Here is an 11884-nt window from a genome sequence, read left to right as displayed (position 1 = left end):
ATTAAAGAGTGCTCTAGGACTGTCTTTATTATTTTTAATCAGTGAGGACAGATGTGCTGAACGTGCATTGACGAGTGCCCTTCTATATTCGTTAAGGCTGTTTTTCCAGGCACAGTGAAATACTTCCAGTTTAGTCGACCGCCATTTCCGCTCTAATTTCCTTACGGTTTGTTTTAAGGTGAGTGTTTCTTCATTATACCAGGGATCGAGTTTTTTCTGTCATAGCTTTTTACGCTTAAGTGGTGCTACACTATCTAAAGTTGATCGAAGTGTTTTATCTAAGTAGTCCGTTAGTCTGTCCAGCTCCAGTGGGTCTACTGGACTACTGACTAAGGTCAATAAATCAGTGATGTTTTCAGTAAATTTAGGGGCTGTAGATGAGGTTAGTGAGCGCTTTATATAGTAATATGGGCATGTACATTTTTTAATATCCAAACTCAGTTCATATGAAATTAGGTAGTGGTCTGAGACTGTGGAAGACTGTGGGAGAATATTTAGGTTTTTTATGTTCGTGCCCAGTGTCAAAACCAAATCTAATGTGTGATTCCAATAATGAGTAGGACCTGATGCATTTTGTGTGAAACCAACAGAATCTATGATTGATGTGAACGCCTTTTTTTTTTTTGACTTTTCTCAAAATGAATGTTAAAGTCTCCTACAATTATTAACTTATCACATGACACTGCTAAATTAGCAGCTAGTTCACCAAATTATTTTATAAATTCTGAATAGGGCCCTGGTGGTCTATAAATGTTTAATAAGGAGATTGTGTTCTTATTTGTATAATTAACATAATTTGGGGTTAATTATGTTAATGTATATAATTTCAAAGGAAGTAAAGTTGTAACCAGGTTTTTGGTTAATAATTTAATTATTCTTGTAAATTATACATAATCCACCCCCTTTGCCCATCAGTCTGGGGCTGTGTACATATTTATAGCCTGTAGGAGTGGCTTGATTTAGTGCTAAATATTCATCATTTCTGACCCAAGTTTCACTAAGGCATAAAACATCAAATTTCTGATCCATTATTATTTCATGTATAATGACTGCTTTAGAGTTAAGTGCTCTTATATTGAGTAGGCCAAACTTTAGGTGTGAGGGGATGATACTACCCTCTATGTCTGATGGTTTAATAGTGATTAGGTTATTGGGGCATGCTGTTTGATATTTTCTGGGTTTAAGTTTGATTCGGGGGACAGACACAGTCTTGATACTGTAACAAATTTTTATATTTCTTAGAGCAAGCTTTGTAGATATGCCCTTACTATGGGCAAACAAATGGCCATTATCTGTAAGTGTATCCTTAAAATCACTTACCTGTTCGCTGTGTAATCTACTTGCCTGGTTTGTGCTGGTGGGTGGGGTTAGTCAAGTCTGGCGTAGAACATCCTCGATGTTCCCAGAGAGAACTGCAGAACCTAGACGACTAGATTGAAGCCCATCCCGGCGGTAGAGGGGGACCACTCCCAGTGGTCGACCTAGTCCACGCCAACAGTGCCACACCAAACCCGGAGCCAGGAGTGGAGTGCGAAGAGCCTGCTGTACGCCTCACATCCTCATCTGTAGGTGGGTAGGGGGCCGGAGACGAAGCGAACGGTAGTGCTCCTTCAGGACCTCGCTGGGGCGGGCGGAAGTGTCGTTCGAGAACGACTGTGCCGAGGTCCTCACGCTGCCGCAGCGCCGAGGGAAGTTGCCTGGCAACATCCAGGACATGAGCACCTGGAAGACAGGACACAGTAGTGTTACTCTTTGTGCCTGAGACTCTTAAATGTCTGACTATAGTGTCGCCAATGAGTCGCAGAACACCGCCCTGTTTAGCTCTCGGTGCTGGTTCCGGTGCAAGTGAGGGCCAGGAGCTGAGCACCTCAAACCGGTTAGTAGAGGTGAAGACTGGCTGCGGTAGAGGGGGAGATGACCTCGCCTTCCCTTGCCCACGCTGAAGCTCCCAGCTCGGAGCTGGAGTGAAGATGGCTGTCCCGGGGAGCTGCCGCAATGGAGGAGCTGGCGTGCCAATGGCCGCGTAGGAGGCATCGCGGGCAGCCTCGAGCCTCGTCTTCTCCTGCTGGAGCTCCGTCTGCTTCTCCAGGAGACGCTGAATTCGGCGGCCCAACTGCTCGATCTCCGTGCTGAGCCTGGAGAGGGATCGTTCCTCCGCGGCAAAAATTCTTATTGGTTTTATATTATTTCTTATTTTATATAATTGTATATGTTTTAAATAATATTATAACATTATTATTTAATATTATTGAATAATATTATATGTTTTATATAATTCTTATAGTTTATTTTTCTTTTTGTAATTACTGTGATTATATAACTTTATACAAGCACCACACTTACTGAGAAGACATTAGTATAAATATATGTTATGATCTTAGGGGCCTAAGACTTCTGCACAGTACTGTGTGTGTGTGTGTGTGTGTGTGTGTGTGTGTGCGTGTGTGTGTGCAATCCCTGATGAAAGGTGAAGTGTTGTGGATTGTAAAAGATAAGGTAGTATGGGTACTGTTTTGAGCTCAGTGTGGATTTAGGGCTGTGTGTAATGCTGTAATTGTATTAGGAACTCTCTGAAGCCTGAGAGTGTGAGGAAGGTGGAAAAGTGAAGGGGGACTTCAGGGCAGCCAGAATTGAGTCAAGATGGCATGATTCATGCTGCTGAATCCTAAGAATCTGAAATGCAGAACTGACTGCTGCCTGCTACTGCTTATAATCTAGCACTTAGACTGGTGCTAGAACCAGTGAAGTAAAAGAGGTAAAAGCGTTACTGATTTTGAATACTCCATTTATTTTAATTAGATTTACTTTATCAGTACTGCATCAAAATAAAGAGGAGATAAGCTGTTTAGCACGATGAAACACACATAATTCTGTTGTGAAAATTTTGGCCTAGGCATAGCAGCAGCAGCAGCATTCAAATACAGCACAAGTGTCCTTACCTGCCTCCTCTTTCAACCAGAAAATAAAATGTTTGAATGCTGATTATGTTTGCAGCTGAAATCTGCTTATGCCCATTTTGGCAGTTTGTGCTCATGCATCCCTGTTGGTTACCCATGAATAATATATATAATTTCAGCAGAGTTACTGCCTAATGGAGCAAACTGTGATAATAATTGACCTGAAAATTATATTCTGACACATGTATTTAGGCAGAAATGTATTTCCATGCACAATTTTGATTGATATTGAATTTGTTTGACCAGTAAGTTACTTCTGGTGTGGCATGGTGTCCCTGCAGGAAGTGTCCCTGCAACACATGAAATTTTCATTCATTTATGGCAAAGCTTTATGAGTTATATCCATAATTATGAATATTTGTGGGCATAACTGAATATTTACAGATCTATATGTAGAGAACCGTAGTGGACAGAAACATGTTTTCTGCTTTTTTATTGTGAACAACGTAATTATAAAAATTGAAATTAAAACACAGGGGAAAAGAAAAAAAAAATTTCCATGGTGTTTGCAGAGTCCTGCTGTACCTATCGTGCTGTCTATGCTTATCTACTCATTACATGTCTATTTCTGTCAGTCTCTCTATATAAAATCTAAATGTTCTTTCTCAAGCTTTCTGCACAGCCATATGGTATGTTTTCATGTACACATTATGTGTGTATTATAAATAATTTGTGTTTGCGACTGTGTGTTTTTTTTTTTTAATTAGTTTTTTTTTGTGAGTATATTCCTCCTGGTGCTTATAGTGATCTGTTTGCCTCTTGTGTTTTGTGTAGCTGTGGCGTATGGCAGCGATTAGGACTGATTCGGGGGGATCTCTGTCAGTGTGAGCCATGTGTGTGTACACAGTAGCAGATGCTCTGTGAGTACTCTGTTCATCCCAGCTGACACTACAGAGCCTCCCTCTGCCAACTCCTCCACACAAGATAATACTTGTGTGTATTACCCACAAAACATCAATCTACCTAATCTAAACAGCCTAGAGCTGCTTAACCACAGAGACCCTTATTATAGCATCAACTGCACTGTATGGCTAAAAACAACGTATGTTAAACGATTAGCTTTGGACAACAAACACCACTCCAGTCACATCCGAGAATTATTTGATGGGGCTCCCTCACACTAGACAATGCAGTTCCATTACCCCAGAGCCCTGTTTGGCATTGTTCAAGAGTGTTTATTTTAGTTTAGCTGATCTTGCACTGCCCTGTGAAGGACTGGCGCCCCCTCCAGGGTGTGTTCCTGCCTTGCGCCCAATGACTCCAGGTAGGATCTGGGCCCACCGCAGATTGTAAGTGTGTAGATTCACTTTTACAACACTGTCCTGAAATCAAGGAGAGTGAATGGCATGGGTGTGGTTTCCCACTCTCCTCCATAATACAGTTTCTCCCTTGCTGAGCCCAGAATGTCAAATCACAGAGGCTCTATTCTCCCTATTACAGCTCAGTGAAATTATATTTGAGAATAAAGTAGTAATATATTCAGAATATAGTGACTGAGCAACCAGACTTATTTCCTACAATACAAACACATGCCCATAATGCCCTGTGGATCAGAAATATGTTCTTTAGGGCTGCAGACATGTTTTCTGGTAACAACTTGATTTCAGTTTAATGACAGGAAAACAGGATTTTCTCTCTGTTATTGACTTTTCTGTCGTTAATTACCCTAATAACACTTTTTTCCCAACTAGTCAGGTTTGTTTTATGATTAAACCTCCGTAAATATATTCTAGAATCCAGTTCTTTTGGAGATTCAGTTCCTGTGACTTTCAGTGAGAAGGTTCTGTGCCTCACACATGCTCTATTGTTTAAACAGCTGTAGTGTAATGAGATGAATGTGCTTCAATTTCTCTCATAAGAAATTTGACCTTTTTGGGACTTTAATATTCACAATTTAGCCTAGCCACATATGTGGCCTTTCTGGTCATCCAGAAGGGTTCCCCAAGACAGATCGGAATTTCGCATAACACTTCCAGCATGCATGAGCCTCAGTTTCAACTCCCAACTTGTTACCTGAAAGCCTGGACAAGGATTGTAAAATTGACATTTGTTATGGCAGCTGTCTAAGTGTCACCAGGAAGGAAGATCGATGCTCAAACAATTCTTAGGCCCAAGGAGAAAGTCAAGAATTCTCTCCAATCTCTAGTTTATAGAACATTTGCCATCAGATCCAACTCACCTCCAGATGGTGATCAATTCACAGCTCAGCCCCTCTCTTTACCTGAGTGTCCAAAACATGTGGCCTCAGATCAGAGGACATTAACACAAATGGCCCAAGATGCTCTGGTACCAAGTACATTTATGAGCCACATTGTGTTCGAACAAGGTGTTCGTTATCGTCAAAGTATGACTAGCACAGAAGTCCAATAACATTACACCACTCGGGTTCAGTTCAGACAGGCCATTCCTCGCATTCTTTAGGTTTCCCAGTCCTTGCCAACATGAGCATTGAAGTCCCCCAGTAAAATAACAGAGTCAGTGCATGGAATCCTCTCTAGAACTCCACTCACTACCTCTAAGAAGGCAGAATATATTGAGCTGCTGTGTGGTGCATATGCACACACAACAGTCAAAGTTTAAAAATAAGTTTTAAAAATTGAAAGTGAAGAAGCCTGCCTAATCTGTAATGGTAGGCTATTCCACAGTTTCGCCGCAGCACCATCTCCTCTGAGGTTACGTTTTGACCTCAGCACCTCCAGGAGCAGCTGATCAGCTGACCTGAGGCACAGAGCAGAGACGTGGCGATGTAGCAGCTCAGAGAGGTAAGGTTGGGCGAGTCCATTTAAAGATTTAAAAACAAATAAGAGAATCTTAAAATACATAAAGCAACATCAAATAAAACAGGCATGTGATCAGAAAACCCACTATCATAGATCTCTAAATTTAACACAGACAACCCATAAGACAGAACAAGGTCTAAGGTAAGTCAAGTAAAGTGGGCGTGTCTAAACTATTTACCTTTGCTGTGTGTAGTTTTCTTTTACAGAAAGGAAGGGTTTATAATGATGTGTGTGGATTGATATTACTTTTGGGGTGGATTACAGTTGTGGTGATCACTAGATGGAGTGTAGTTTTGGTCCACTTTTGATGACTTCCTTGAGTAGCTGTAGAGGAGGATTAGGTCAAGTATAGGGGGGGTATTTTATGGTGTTGTGCAAAATAAAAGATTGTTTCATATTAATCGGACCTTGTCTGTTTGTGCGTTATTGTTGGGGTTATAATCAAACTTTGTTGTCCAGACCTTCCTGGCTTATCAAAGGTGGTGGCAGTGGCTACTCCTAACAAAGAGAGTCTTTACAGGTATGTCCATGTTCATGTGTGGGCCCGGAGACATACTGCACTAAATTAAAAGAGTCAATGATGTTTACAAAGTCTTTCACCAGCGGTTTATCTGGACAGCAGACGTGAATGTTAAAGTCCCCGACGATAAGGATGCGATTATAGTTCGGCATATGTCCCGCCAGAAAATCAGAAAAGTCATTTATGAAATCCTTATTGTATTTAGGGGGTCGATAGATGACAGCACACAGCACCGGGTCAGAGCGGCCCACTTCAAATAAAGTGACCTCAAAACTGGAAAATGAGGGTGATACAGCGCGCTGTTTACATTTAAAATTATTTTTAAAAACAGTCGCTGTTCCTCCTCCCCGACCTGACGTCCGCGGGGTATTAAAATAACCACAGCCAGCCGGCAGAAGTTCAACGAGAGCACTGTACTCACCAGCACCAATCCAAGTCTCTGTCACAAAAAGAAAATCCAGGCTTTGAGAAGAGAAGAAGTCCCTCAGGATAAAGGTTTTATTTGTCAGTGATCTGGCATTCACAAGGCCGATCCTGGCAGGAGCTGAGGCCTGTGCTTTAGTCAAATTAGGAGCACGAAGCGGCGTCCTCAGGTTGCGGGGATTCACCCCACGCTCGCGGACCCGGGAAAAGCAGGGGCGGGTACCAGGGAGATGCCGATGGGCTCCAGGAAACGCCAGGACACAACAAATTGGGGATATAATCCACGACGTGGCCGAGAACTGGATGACGATTGTGAGAGGCAGACCTTTAGTTTCACTAGCCGACCGCCACGTTTACCGCGTCGGCGGCAACACTTTCGCCGAATTGTTTGGGCCGAGGCCCGGCACAGGTGATTCGGAATACCCGATAGGTGCGGGGGCAGAGGATTCTGTCCACTGTGATTAAAAACACCCACATCACAGATATTATATCTAAGATCCAGGAGAAATTGGCGATCATACACCAGTAGAGACTTCATATGTGAAGTGCCAAAACTTAGCAACACTAACAACACAAGGCAAAGTGAGAGTAACAGACGGCCAGCCACACACACCGGCGCCATCTTTACACTTTCACCCCCAGTCTGTGCCTGATGGGCATTGCACAGCACCCCTACTCTGGATCTTGCAGCCGGTGAGCCCACATGATCCTCCCATGCTGCCTTTTCAGGCTGAGCCCTGCTGGGTTACTTGGGCTGCCTGGCCACCAGGCGCTTGCCCCAAGCCTGGATCCAGGGCACACTTTAATCTTTTTAGGCTGTTCATAGGGGTGCTTCTTGTATCGTGTTTGTCTTGGTCCTCACTCCAGACCTGTTCGCCATGGGAGACCCTACTGGGAGCTAACAGCTCCCAGCAACATAGCACTGGAGGTCATTAGAACACACAAGCCTTTCCGGCCACAACAAGGCCCCAATCCAGGAAGGGTGTAGTTTATTTCATTATATAAATGTATAGTCAACATTTGATGTTACATTTAATAATTCAATTTGGTTGATTAAACCAATCCTTTGTTATTTCTTGTATGGAATTCTTGCTGTCTGGTCAGATTCAATATTGTAGCCAAGAACCCTTCACTGGATCAACGAGCACAATAATTAATAATAGCTAATTCTGCTTTACCGTGACTCAGAACTGGATAAGTGGTTACAGATAATGAACGAATGAATGAATGAATAATTCCACTATATTATATGTAATGTTGTCCAACGTGACATGCTACCGGATTGAGATGAAGTCAGGTACTCCAGTGATTTTACATTCACTTAATATTACAAATTTAATCTCAAAACATATTAATTTTTCTAAACAAATATTTGTAAAACACTGTTGTAGTTAGCAGGCAAGTGGCACAGTTTTCCTGCTTACCGTTGCCATGGGAATTAAGAAATGCATAGCTTTGAAAAATAGTCCATTGTCTGACATGGTCAACCACAATTCCATCTTTTACAGACACCAGATTTTACCACACATAACACACTCTTCCTGAAAGCATCCCAAAAGAGCTTATGTCTCATCCTGTGTGCTATTTTTATCGACAATGGAACTGCATAGGTCTGGACACCTGGCAATTACTTCTGAGTGTTCCTTTTTTGTCATGGTTCTCAGTTTAGAGAATACAAACTGAATATTCACAGCTGAAAGGCTGTGTTCAGTGGATACCCAGTTGATGTAAGAGAAAATTAACAACCTTTAACATTTAGGGTTTTGATGTGACAGCAACAATATGCTAGATTTGTGACAAGCTGTGGTATTTGTTTGTAATGCACTCACTACAAACCTCATTCGTTTAGATGTTTTAGTGGTCTGGCAGCTGCTGTAACAGTTACATCATTGTGGTTTTATGCTGGAAGGAATAACACAAGGATCAGCAGAGTAGTTCTGCATCAGTCAGGGCCTGGGCCAGAATCACTGCTGCTAAATCTGTGATTGTGCTTTTGTTGTAGAAGCCTCTATAAACATAAGCTCCTTAATCATTATTCAATGGACTAAAGTGGTTTTCTTGTATAAGAGCATTATGTTATTATTCACTTGGTTAAAGTGTCATGTAAGAGGGTTAACACAAGCTGGACAGGCCTATCTCATTAGGGATCAGACAGAATTCTCCTCAGCTCTATATTTCCATAAAGTTGCTTTGTTTTATTAATAACACCCCGACAACACCACAGTACACCAGTCTCCATGAAAACCTGAAATACTGACATGACACCTATATCATTTATTACTAGGGATGCATATAAATTTGAATTTTGACAGGTAAATATCCCTAGAGGCACTGTCAAATCATAGATATGAGATTTGGAGGAATCTTTCTGCAAAAGGAAAATAAATTTAGCAATGTTGGGAGTTTGTCTTTGTTGTAGTAGCACTCTTGCTTCTTCTCTTTTTTGGGAAGATTTCAAATAAAATTTTGGAAAATCTATGTATGCTGAACTGTCACTGGGTTTGGGACACCTGCCTTGTGTTTTAGTTCTAGTTTTCATTTTTATTGTTTATTTCATCAGCTCCACTGACCACACAGCTACAACTTTGTAATTCTACAAATACAGATTGTAGTCCACCTGTTTCTCTGCATACTTTCTTATCTTAATTTCACCCTATTTCCCCTGTCTTTCACTCCTCAGAGTATATATCAAATCAAATCAAATTTTTTTTTGTATAGCATTTTTACAACTGATGTTGTTACAAAGCAGCTTCACAGACTTTTACATGAAATGTAAAAGAAAAAGAAACAGAAACAGGAGAGCAAACCGGGGCTGACAGTGGCAAGGAAAGCCTCCTCAGAGCTAAAGAAGAAACCTTGGGAGGAACCAACGCTCACAAGGGGGAACCTACCCTCCTCTGGGCAATCTATCTACATTCATTTATTGTCTGTAACCCTTATCCAGTTCAGGGTCATGGTGGGTCTGGAGCCCACCTGGAATCACTGGGCACAAGGCAGGAACACACCCTGGAGGGGGTGACAATCTTTCACAGGGTGACACACTGTAATGACTTGGTCCTGTCATGTGTCTGTTTTTCCCACCATGTGCTCTAGCACATGGCTCTGTTTGTTATTGTTCCTGTCTCCACCCTTTTCCCACCTTAGCTCCACCCTCTCATTGTGCCTCCTTTGTAGTCCTGCCCTCTCGTTATCTGTCCCAGGTGTTCCTTGTCTGTGGTGTGTATTTAAGTTCCCTTGTCTTAGTGCCTCTTCGTTTGACAATCGCTGTCTCCAGTCTGTTACTCATTCCCTTGAAGTCAGTCTTTGTATCTCTCTTGTCTCATATCTGTTTGTGCTCTGTCTCATATCTCTCTTAAGCTCTCTCTGTATGTCTAGTTCCCTCTGTTCAGGTTTAGCCTGTTTAGCTCTGTGGTCAAATTTAGTCTGTTTAAGCGCTCCATGTCCAGGTTTACTGTGTTTAGCTCTCTGTGTTCAAGTTTAGTCTGTTAAGCTCCCTTTGTCTAGGTCTCATGTTAGCTCCACCTGTCTAGGTCTCTGATAGCTCCCTGTGTATTGTCTTTCTGTTGAAGTCTCTCTGTCCATATCTCTCTGTTTTGTTATCTTTTGTTTCTATAAATAAAGTCACTGTGTTATAGTGTCCGTCTCCTTCAGTCCATCCGGTCCTGACACACACAAACATTCACTCACACCTATGGACATATTTGAGTTGCCAATCCACCTATCAAAGTGTGTTTTTGGACCGTGGGAGGAAACCAGAGCACCCGGAGGAAACACACGCGGTCACAGGGAGAACACACCACACTCCTCACAGTCAGACACCTGGAGTGTGAATTGACCCCACAGCCTCCAGGTTCCTGGAGCTTTGTGACTGCAACACTACCTGCTGTACCAGTTCTGAACAGTTTCTGGAAGATCATTCCAGAGCTTGGGGGCTTTATAAGAAAGGGCTCTTCCCCCAGCTGAAGCCCTCTGAATTCTGGGAACTATTAAAAGGCCAGTTCTTTTCTCAACTTTTTGCAAATCTTCATTCAAATCATAAATTCATATTTACATGCACTTCGTTTCCATTTTTAAAATTATTTTTATAAAATGGGTTTACTCTAACTATTTTGGGTCTAATAACATTTTCTCAATTTTTAAAGTACAACTATATTGCCCATATTTTATATAAACATGTTCAGAATAATCTCAGCTCACTCATTAAGAGACGCCCATGTGACCTAGAGCATTTATGAAAAGATAATCTGTCTCTAACACTGAAAAACTTAAATCCGATTTTAGTGAAAACATCCCTTTAATCATGTGTTTTAATTGTTTTTATTATTGAAATGGCTTTATCAGGGTCTTAGGGTCACAAAAATAGGGGATTGTATGAATTAAATACTGTATAAATATGTAATAAACATCAAAAATTAAATGTAATATTTTAATATTTAGTAATATTAATAATATTTTATATTTAGTAAAAGTGTCATCTCTCACTCAAAAGGACAAAATGTTTATTCAGCTTTGACAAATTGAAATATTAAGGTCATTGTCTGTCCATAAGTATATACTTCTCTGTGTAGAAGCTATAACCAGCTAATTTTGTTTTGCCCTTTGTCATGTGCATAAAACCCCTCGGATTCTGAAGCTCTGTTCTCCTCATCGCTGTTTTTCAAATGCGCCACACCAACTTCAGTGCATGTAAACTTTTTCAAGCCATTTCTCTGATGTGGACTGAAAAAAACATGGAGGTTACTGAAGGGATGGGTAAGTCCTTAGCAGTGGCGATTGCTCTAAGACTGCAAAGGAAGCTCAGCTTCCCCTAAAATGTCAAAAAATAAGTGATCAAATATATACTGTTGTGTGTACGTGTCATTGAAGAAATGTGCACTACAACGCGCTCAACGTTTATTCAGAATCTGCTTCTTATCACTGGTAAAGACGCGGCTTTCCTCTCAATCATTACCGCAGCTTCGGTGCTTTAAACAGTGAGGACGCTGAGCGTCCACAGAGTTCAATAGCGAAGCAGCGAAGGGCGGCGAAACAAGACGAATCATTGGATAAATGCTGGGCTTTGTCCCGCCTGTACTTGTACTTGCCTGTACTTTTTTGTAATTCTGGAATTCACACTAAACAGTACTACAGGATTATATTTATTTTTTCTTAATCAGTGATGCTGATCAGCTATGCTGAGTGAGCTTTAGTGGGAGCATTTCTAT

This window comes from Hoplias malabaricus, chromosome 13 (genome assembly GCF_029633855.1).
Source record: "Hoplias malabaricus isolate fHopMal1 chromosome 13, fHopMal1.hap1, whole genome shotgun sequence".
Classification (NCBI taxonomy): domain Eukaryota; kingdom Metazoa; phylum Chordata; class Actinopteri; order Characiformes; family Erythrinidae; genus Hoplias; species Hoplias malabaricus.
The sequence above is the reverse complement of the archived record's forward strand: the minus strand, read 5'-3'. Positions refer to the sequence as shown.